This window comes from Triticum dicoccoides, chromosome 6B (genome assembly GCF_002162155.2).
Source record: "Triticum dicoccoides isolate Atlit2015 ecotype Zavitan chromosome 6B, WEW_v2.0, whole genome shotgun sequence".
Classification (NCBI taxonomy): domain Eukaryota; kingdom Viridiplantae; phylum Streptophyta; class Magnoliopsida; order Poales; family Poaceae; genus Triticum; species Triticum dicoccoides.
In genome coordinates, this window is record NC_041391.1 from 469,645,996 (window position 1) to 469,656,385 (window position 10,390).

The following is a 10,390-nucleotide window of genomic DNA, read 5'->3' on the forward strand; positions in this document are numbered from 1 at the left end:
GCCATCTTCCTTGGTAGCTCGCACGTACCATATCCCCCCGCTCACTGCTCGGCCACACGAGGAGAAGCTTCTTCGCTCGCCCGCCCGAATCCACTTTCCCGCTAGCTCGCAGGCACCGAAAACCCCAATGGCAGAACCGACTAACACGCAGAGCTGCGATTGGAATTCCCTCCCCGATGTTCTATTGGAGCAGATCTGTAATCGTATGGACCTACTCAGCATCGTCCGTCTGGCCGCATGCTCGGTGTCTTTGTACCGTCTACTTGTTTGCAACCGGCCGACTCTTTTCAAGACACCCTGCTTGCTGATGCCCGATCCTCACAGGTGGCCCACACACCGACTTGACGATCCTACGGAGGTTTTCGTGGTGCCCCTCGACATGCTACCACTACCCGTCCACCTGTCCTTCATGCGCGGCCACTACTAGGCGGACATGAAAGCCAACTGGATCGTCCTCATCCACCAATCTGGTAGTCCATGGCGTATCGTGGATATCTACACCTAGCGAGAGATCACCCTTCCATCGTTGGATACCACCGCCATCGAGCCACGCGGCCCGCCGGACACTCCTACCTACTATGCACGACACGCGTCAAGCTTTTGGCTCGACCTTTGTCTGCTGAAAGCTATAATCTGCGAAGTGCCCACACCATCAGAAGACTACATGGATTACAAGCTCATTGCCTTGTTCAACATGGGATTAGTCTATCTGGAATCCGGTCGCCATACATGGTTATGGCTCATCGTCAATCCTGTTGAGGCGACATTTCTGTCTGATGCTATAGTGCATGATGGCATCGTTTACGCGGTCGACGCACAGATTGGCTGCCTATACTGGTGGAATCTATCATCGTGTAATTGTTCTATCTCATCTCATCTTTACCTTATGAATACGACTGCCTGTTCATTGTTACAAATTTAGAATAGATAGTATGTCTATAACCACATCATTGCTATATGTTCCTCTCATTTCCTAGATTTTTATGACCACACATGTTATTGTTAGAGTTGATATGAGAACAATTGGCATCTAATGATTGTTAGAATAGATATTATGAGCATAACATCATGATTGCTATATGTTACTCTCATTTCCAAGATTTTTATAACAACGCATGTTAGTGCTTAGAGTTGATATGAGAATAGTAGTAGTAAGTGCTATGGTAGAATATGAGTAGGCTCTGTCATAGCTGTTTTCCTCTCATTGTTACATGATGTTTGAACCATAACATATTGCTATAATATGAAAGCCATTGGCTTATTTTTTTTAACTTGGGGTATGATTATGACCACGACATTGCAATTCTTTGTCTATGATATGTGTCACTGTTATAATAATCTTAATTCCACACATACTCTGAACATGATTGTTTATTTTTGAACTTTTGGTCTCCAATTTGAATTGTTGCAGCAGACGCAATGCGTTGGCCTTCATGATTCCAGGACCTAGAATCATACCAGCCGATGGGTGGTGGTTTATCTCTCGTTCAGCTGACGGCGGTCATTTGATGCTCATTCGCATGTACCAAATTGACCAAACAATTACATCAAACCACATGCAGTGCAATGCATGGGGCGTTCGTTACATTGATGGCTATGGCTGCTTCATGTTCGAGAAAGATCCCAGCTATATTGGGCCAGGCGTATTCAACTGGAGGCGGGTTTACAGCCTCGGCAACCACTCCATGTTCATCGGGCTCAATTATCCGATCATCCAAGCAATCATCGATCATATCACCGGTGATGATTACCGTGCTATGCAACTTCCATTCGCCAGGGGAGACTGTGTTTACACATCATACCATGGGTTCATGAATCACCATATCCAGAGATTCGTCGACACAGCTTGTTGCCAGATAATCTTCAGTGTGTGAAAGGCATCAAGCTTCCATGCGATGGATGGCTTTTGCAAACCCGACATGCGGCAATGTGGTTCATGCCAACAGCAAATATGCACAACTTGATTCGTACTGATATCTAGACTGAGCCATGTATTCTGCTGCTGTAGCACGACCTTCTTTTGTTGGATATTATATATTGTTGTTAGTTTGAAGCACTCCTTTGGTTTGAAGGATAGATACCTTCCTGCGATCAAGTGCATCATAGCTCACCTGCGTAGGATGTACTGATAATGATGATAGAGATGTTGTGTAGAAGCCATATATATATATATATATATATATATATATATATATATATATATATATATATATATATATATATATATATATATATATGTACATAAACACTATTCTGATCACGGGATCAGAATAATATTCTGATCACAACCTGAACTGCCTGAGTAACGTGCCTGAACTTCTCTCTGTACGAACCCGACCTTCGGGCTATCTTCGCAACTGTGCCTTCTACCGCGAGTTTTTCTAGTTAGTCGTGTTCCATGTGATGTAAGTGTAATCTTCAAACGATTTTTAGCAACTAAATACTCGTTTTAGATAGGAATCTCGCTCATAGGCGGATTTTGCACTCGGGTCGTGAAGAACTCGCGTTTTTTGCGATTTTACTGCCTGAGTAATGCGCCTAAACTTCCCCCTGTGCTAGGTTGAACTTCCCGCAACATTGCCCAAATAGGGCTTGCTATATACCGTTGAAAAGCTATGGACACGAGTATCATGACCCAAGTTAAAATTTTCACAAAATGTAAGCGGTTTAAGAGCAGTTTTGAAAACCATTGTTCTTCACACAAAAAACGTGAATCGTAATTTCGATCGCATTTCTAAACCGTTTATCGGAATGAGGCATATAATATGGCGTTGGAAAGCTGCTGCAGAACCGCTCCTTCCACATGTTGAAAGTTTTTTCTAATTCCCTATGGTTAAAGAGTAATTTGAAAAAACGTAAAATTTCGTAAACCGAACAGCTGAGTTCGTTCATTTGATGTCATTTCTAAATGGCTAATCCAATGGAGGCATATGATATGGTGTTGGAAAGCTTATGAAAATGCGCTACTGTTTCATCTGGAATTTTTTTTTCTAATTTTGAATGGTTTAAGAGTAATTTAGAAAATGGTCCAAGTCCTACCGAGTTCGTATTTTTGAGCTAATTTTATAACCGTGTATCTGAATGCAGCAAATGATATGGCGTTGTATAGCTTGAACAAATGCGAAACTTTTTGGTATGTATTGTTTCTCCCAATTCTTTACGGTTTTAAGTCAGTTTTGAAAATGGCGAAACACGTATTTTTGCCGTAATTTCTACAAACTTTATCGGAATTGGGCAAATGATATACCGTTGAAAAGCTACAAAAAATGCGAAACTTTTTTATGTTGATGGTTTTCTCTGATTCCTAGATGTTTTCAAGTAATTCCGAAAACGGCGGGATCATTCGTTCTGCCTCTACCGCGAAACAGATTCTTCGAAAATGCACCGCGTGAAGAACCTGAACTTCTCGGTGCGTGTACCTGAACTTCACTATGTTTTTCACGTGATTTTTTTGCTCATAGATCTTCATCCACTGCTCGTAGCTCTCCATCCCACTCATGGGAATTGAGCGGGTGATATATCGATGGAAAGCTGCTGTAAACACGCAACTTTCCTATGTTGATCATTTTTTCATACTCGCGGCGATTTTGAAAGTTTTTCATCTGAAATTCATTTAGCATAGTAGTTGAACTTCCTGCTGTTTTCACTTTGAACTTCTGGGACGTATTTTTGTTTCTAATTTTCTCATCCATTCGTAAGTGTTACACAAATAATATTCCTTTTGTACAAACGTCTCTCACAATAAATTTTTTAACTTTCTCCGACCAAGGACTTGAACTTACACAAACGATATTACCGTTGTTTTGAGGTAAATTAGAAAATGGCGAGATCATGATTTCTGCATTCATCGCGAACGGAAATGCACTGCGTGAAGTAGTTGAACTTCTAGAGCATGTCTGTTTGAACTTCACTCTGTTTTTTGACGTGATGTTTTTCGCCCGTAATTCTCAAACCACTTACCGTAATTGAGTAAATGATATAACGATGGAAAGCTATTGAAAACACGCAACTTTTTTGTGTTGATGAGTTTTTCATACTCGCAACGGTTCAAAATATATTTTTGAACGCGTAAAACAACATCTTTTTTGCCTGTTTTTTACATGTAACTGAAGGTCGGACGTCTCACACTAGAGATCTCGAACTTCACCAGGAGTAGCATGCGAACTTCTAGCAACAAAATCTTTTAAGCTTTTTGTTTTCTATTCTTATTTTCCTATCTGAAACGCATTTCGTGTAGTAGTTGAACTTCCCGCTATTTTCATCTTGAACTTCTGTCATGTATTTTTGTTCAACCTCTCTCACAAGAATTTTTGAACTTCCCCGGATAGAGCACTTGAACTTATAGCAACAACTTTTTTAGAAGTTATTTTATTTTTGAACTTCTTGTTTCCATTCTTTAATAATGAGATAAATCTGAGTTTTCTATAATCATCAAACTTCTGCATCTTTTTAATTTGGACTTCCTTGTTTTATTTCTTAATTTTTCTCTATGAAATTTTGAAGCGCTTTATTTTTAAAAAGTTGAACTTCTTGTTTCCATTCTTTAATAATGAGGGAAATCTGAATTTTCTATAATCATCAAACTTCTCCATCTTTTTAATATGGACTTTCTGGTTTTTTTTCTTAATATTTTTTATGAAATTTTGAAGCGCTCTATTTTTAAAAAGTTAACTTCTTGTTATTTTATTTTTGAACTTCTTGTTTCCATTCTTTATTATTTAATAAAGAGGAAAATCTGAGTTTTCTATAATCATCGAATTTCTCCATCTTTTTAATATGGACTTCCTGTTTTATTTCTTACTCTTTTATGAAATTTTAAAGTGCTCTATTTTTCAAAAGTAGAACTTTTTGTTATTTTATTTTTGAACTTCTTGTTTCCATTCTTTAATAACGAGGAAAATCTGAGTTTTCTATAATCATCAAACTTCTCCATCTTTTTAATATGGACTTCCTCGTTTTATTTCTTAACCTTTTTAATGAAATTTTGAAGCGCTCTATTTTTTAAAAATTGAACTTCTTGTTTTTAATTTTTGAACTTCTTGTTTCCATTCTTTAATAACGAGGAAAATCTGAGTTTTCTATAATCATCGAACTTCTCCATCTTTTTCTTCAGTATGTGGTACACGTGAACTTATTAATTTCTGAAACACGAACTTCACATGCTATTGAATTTCAAGAAAATTACACACAAGAATACACATACACTTCTATCCCTCTTGCAAGCTAGGTCAGATCATTGTCCTTTACTTCTAGAAAATGGGGAAGATAGGGGCTGCCACTAAGTTTCATTTTAAACCATCCGCAAGAAGGGTTTAGAGATATGCTGTTACAGAAATGGCCTACAAGAATTGTTGCAAATGTTCCATTCCAGACTATTGGCAACAAGTGTCTCAGGGCTTCAGGAAGTTCTTGAGAGGGTGGAAGGCAAATGATGCTACTGACAATAGAAGAAGTAAATCCAATCCCTGCTTTAGCCTTGCTGCTTATTCACTGGCAATCCAACCATACCATTCTTGTCTATCAGGATCAGTCTTTCCCTCAAGTCACCTTAACATGCTTCTTTCTTTCCTTCACTATGCAGATACAAAACTAGGTTGCGGACGCATAAAGCCACTGATACTATTGGTCAGAAGTATGATTTGACAAAAACTACTACTTTAGCAGCTGTGTGCTACATGCATTTACACAAAAACGAATGAACACATCTGAAAGAGCACAAAGTTCTCAACGAAGAGTTCAAAAAATAGAGTGAAATTTTTCCACAAGAAATGTTGGACATTTTGGTAGGCGAACCTGTATAGTTTTTCAATTGGTTTGCATGTTGAGCGGCATCATCATTACAAACTGAATTTCTCTTTTTCTTTTCTTCTAATAAAAACACACACTATAAAGGAAATATAATTTTTTTGCCATCCTTGGTGGAGCACATCTCTTTCCATATAGAAATCGAGATGCATGTCATCTCGTTTTCTATGATTTTTCTATTCTTATAATATTCCTATCATATGAACCAAATTTTACTAATTAAAGTGATTGAGATTTACTAGATTTTTAGATAGCTGAAATTTAGCAAAACCATTCCTATTTCGTCATGCAACAATTACGGTCGGAATTACTAGCGGTCAAATAGTGCCATAAAAACGATGTAGATGTCCAGAAGGACGGATGTTTGTATCTGGGCAAGCATACAATGCGCGGATGGAGTGTCATCTCTCGCAGGCTAGTGCATTCAAAGGACATAAACATCATATATTTATGAGCAGCTGGTGAGGCATGCATTAATAGGAAACCGGATCCAATCCTTTGAACCCTATGGTGTCCGATCCATTGCATCACAAGGGGCAATGGTTTTTGACTCGCTTTTCGTCTGGACATACTCAAGAAAGCTGGAGACGCAGCTCTTGGCGCTAAAAGTTTGTGAAGCAGCCACAACTACTAACCGCCATGAATATGTCCATGAACACGCAGGCTAGCAACAGAGAGAGCACAGCAAGAAAAAAAATAAAGAATATGCAAGTATGGTCAATGAATCATCTCAGCAACAAATATACTACACGTTAATGGAGTATCGGATCAGCATCGATTAATTTTGGCAAGTGTACAATCATTCCATACTAACGGAGGTGCAACAAGTTCAGAGTGTGCAAGCAGAAAGGAAGAGGTTCAGAGAAAAAGACCGACACTTGGTCATGCATGCTGTCGAGGCGTCCTGCAGTCCATACTTGTCTGGAGCAGCAGTAACGAGGACGCAACTAGAGAAGGCCAATGGAAATTTTGCAAACAACACTCCTCGCCACAGCACACGCTTTGTTCTCCTCCAGTACCTGCTACTACTACTGCTCCTCGTTGGATTTGGGCACAGCCAACCTGAGGACCAACAACAACAGTAGCACAGGTGGGTCTGGACTACTCATAGCTCGTGGTGTGCCAGTGCAATCCCTCCATGGAGATAGCTCTTGAGCGCCTCGACCAGGGCATCATGAACTGCAGCGCGCAGGAGCCTGCCGCGACAAGAGGAGAGGCATTGTGGGGCTTGGCCAGCTTTTGTGTTCGGCTAAGGTCCACGACCGCCGAACAGCTTGTTGGCTGCCGGGACTCGGTGGCTGCGCGGAGATGGACACCGGCGACCGGAGAGCCAGAATGGGGCGGCAGCGGGGGGTGGTTGCCGCCGCGCCGGCTGTAGGTGGTGGACCTCAGTGGCAGCAGCGCGCGCGACCAGGTGCAGGTCGGGACTCCTCCCAGCTGCAGGTCGAGACCTCCCCCATCTGCAGGTCGGCCGAAGGGATGGGGAGGCGGTGGTTGGTCGGGAGGCGAGGGGGACGGGGTGGGGAGGCAATAGTTGACCAGAGGGCCCGCAGGAGGTCGGGGAGGTCGCCGTCTCCCATGGCCATGGCGGGCTCCTCTACTGACGAGGCCACCGTCGCTGGAAGAGAAGCTGGGCGAGGCCGGGGGCAGCCTACGTGGCAGGGAAGGGGCGGCGGCGTACCACAGGTAGACGGCGGGGCCGCGCCCCAGCGCTTGGTGGTCGCTGGCGGTGGCGGGATCGGTGCCTGGTGGATCCAGGGGAATGAGGAGGCCCGGCGACCAGATCCAGGGGCGGAGACAGCCCGGTCACCGGATCCGGGGGCTGAGGTGGCGCGGAGGTCGGATATGGGGGTGGGGCAGGGGCGAGGCAGGGGCGATCATGGCTGCCGGTGGTTGTGTGCGGGGGAAGGTGGAATCGGGTTGGGATAGAGCACGGGGGAAGAAGGTGGGTGCGTTTTTTTTCTTTGTCGCATCCTGTTCAGAAGTTGGGGATGATCTCATCGGGCCTTATATATAGGGGCGTCGTGATCCAAATAGTTATTCTAATCCCGGGATTAGAATAGTGCTACTATATTTATAATATATATATATATATATAGCCGGTCTATTCTGCTAATATTAGTAGAATAACTGTTCTGATAACACTTCTGCACTGCACGCTCAATGCAAGTGCACGTCGTTCTTTGAACTAAGTGTGCTGCAGTACTCACACGAGTGAACTTCTCGTCAGAAAAAACTGCACGCGTTATTTTTTTAATACTGTTTTCACTCTAATTTTTTAACCGTTTATCGGAATGAGGCGTATAATATACTGTTGAAAAAATATGGATTAGCCGCAACTTCCACATGTTGAACACTTTTCGAGGTTCCACACAGTTTAAGAGCAGTTTTAAAAATGGTGCGGCCTAGGACGAGTGGCAGCGAGCGTTTTTCGCGATTTCTTCTAAACCGCTCGTCGGAACGAAGCAAATGATACATCGTTGGAAATATATCACCGAGACGCATCTTTTTCATATCTATCATTTTCTCTAATTCGTTACAGTTTAAGAGCAGTTTCAAATTTACTAAATTGCGGAATTCTGTTTTTCAAAAAAATCAAATTTTCGGTACTGCTTTTGCTCCAGTTTTTTAACCGTTTGTCGAAACAAGGTGTGTAATATACCGTTGAAAATCTATGGACGAGGCGCAACTTTCATATGTTAAAATGTTTTTGAGATTCCTTACGATTTTAAGTTAATTTTAAAAATCGTGTGGCGGATGATGAGTGGCAGCGGCCGTTTTTTGTGAAATTTTTACAAACCGGTTGTCAAAATGATTCAAATGATATGCCGTTGGAGAGATATCGATGAGACGCAACTTTTTCATGTAGAACACTCTCTCTAATTTCTTACGGTTTAAGAGCAATTTTAAATTTACCGAAAAGCGGACACTCTATTTTCCGCGAGACCAAAATCATCGTGTGTACTTCATCACACAGAAGAATGCACTACTTCAAACGGAAAACCGCACTGCAGCAGGAAGTCAAGTGAACTTCATGATTTCTTTTTGTCGGACATAAACTTTCTCGCAAAAGTTTTTGTTGTCTTTTTTTTAACTTTTTTTGAACAAGAGTGGACCGCAACACTCCCAAAAATGAACCGCAACACTATCAAAACTGAACCTCATGAGTTTTTGTTGTATTTTTTTCATACTTATTAATTTTTTATGCGCGTTAACCAAGCAAGTGGACCTTTCATCGGACAGAAGAACGCACTGCTTCAACCTAAAAACTGCACTACATCAGACAGACAAATGAACTTCATGATTTCTTTTTGTTGGACGTAAACTTTCTCGCACAAGTTTTTGTTGTCTTTTTTAGAACATTTTTTTGAATGGGAGTGGACCGCAACACTTCCGAAAGTGAACCTCAACACTACCAAAAGTGAACCTCATGAGTTTTTGTTTTCTTTTTTTCGTACTTATTAATTTTTTACGCGTGTTGACCAAGCGAGTGGACCGCAAGGACTGCGCGAGTAAACTACATCTAATATAGAAGCGAGCTTCTTTTTTGACATGTTTTTGTTTTGTGTTTACCAAGTGGACAACAGAGGCGTTTTATAGCGAACCACGTCAAAGAAGAAAGCGAGCTTCAAAAGATGCACATCCATCTGATTGTTATACACAGCTACACACGCATACATAATCTGCACTCTCCACCAGCCGAATCGCGGTAATGAGCTGCAGTGTTTTTACAATGAACTAATGAAGTGCAGTTTTCAACAAGAGCAAATTTGAGCAATGGGGCATCCAATAGAACTGCATCACTCCATCTTTTCCTACAAAAATGAGTAAAACGAACCTCAATAGCAAACCATAGCGGACTTCATTTGCACTTATTTTTTCTCTTCAAAAACCACAAAATCAGTGAAGTGCAGAAGAGCACTGCCGAACCACGTGGCACTATAGCATCAAATGAGCCACACCCAACTGTACCTACACACCTCGCGACATGGTAGAAACTTGCAATCGAGTCTCTGAACCCCGCACCTACACAGTGAGCTGCTTTTTGTTATGGTCGAAACCAAAACTGTACTGCATCCACGATTTATGTGCACGAGCTCGTCGCCGGCTGAACGACCAAACTGCAGTGGAGTTTCTCCTCGCCGGGGGACGGTCGTGGGGAAGGAAACAAGGGGAGGAAGTGGTACAGAAGGGTAGGAGGCTTCTGCAGTGACCCGGCAACCGAGCCACGCGCAAAAATTGTTCTGAGCCGCACCACACGTCGAGGTGCACTACACCATGTATCGCCGGTGAACCGCACTGGCACAAGAACCACGTACAGCAGCCAAAGGCAGAGCCCAAATCCACGCCTGGGTATCCGATGGTGCAGTCTCAACATGGCGCGGATCTCGCCGGATTCGGGAGGGTCTTGGATGCTGGTTGTCTCTTGCCGGGGCGTGGCCATGGAGACCGGCCGGGGCGGAGTGGGGGCCATGGTCGGGGCGGCGCGGGGCGGGGCCGTGGAGGCCTGCCAGGGCGGAGCTGGGTCCGCGGTCGGGGAGGCGTGGGGCAGGGGCCGTGGAGGCCGGCGGGGGCGGAGCTGGGG

At 42.8% G+C, this 10,390-nt stretch overlaps 1 long non-coding RNA gene across 1 annotated transcript; it reads right to left on the reverse strand.

The window, feature by feature from the left end:
• Window positions 1-9,429: 9,429 nt before the first annotated feature.
• On the reverse strand, window positions 9,430-10,372 carry LOC119325067. The gene is made up of 2 exons (XR_005157297.1): window positions 9,786-10,372; window positions 9,430-9,620 (listed from the first exon to the last, which is right to left on the reverse strand). It is a non-coding gene; the product is annotated as an uncharacterized LOC119325067 (long non-coding RNA).
• Between the last annotated feature and the right edge of the window lie 18 nt (window positions 10,373-10,390).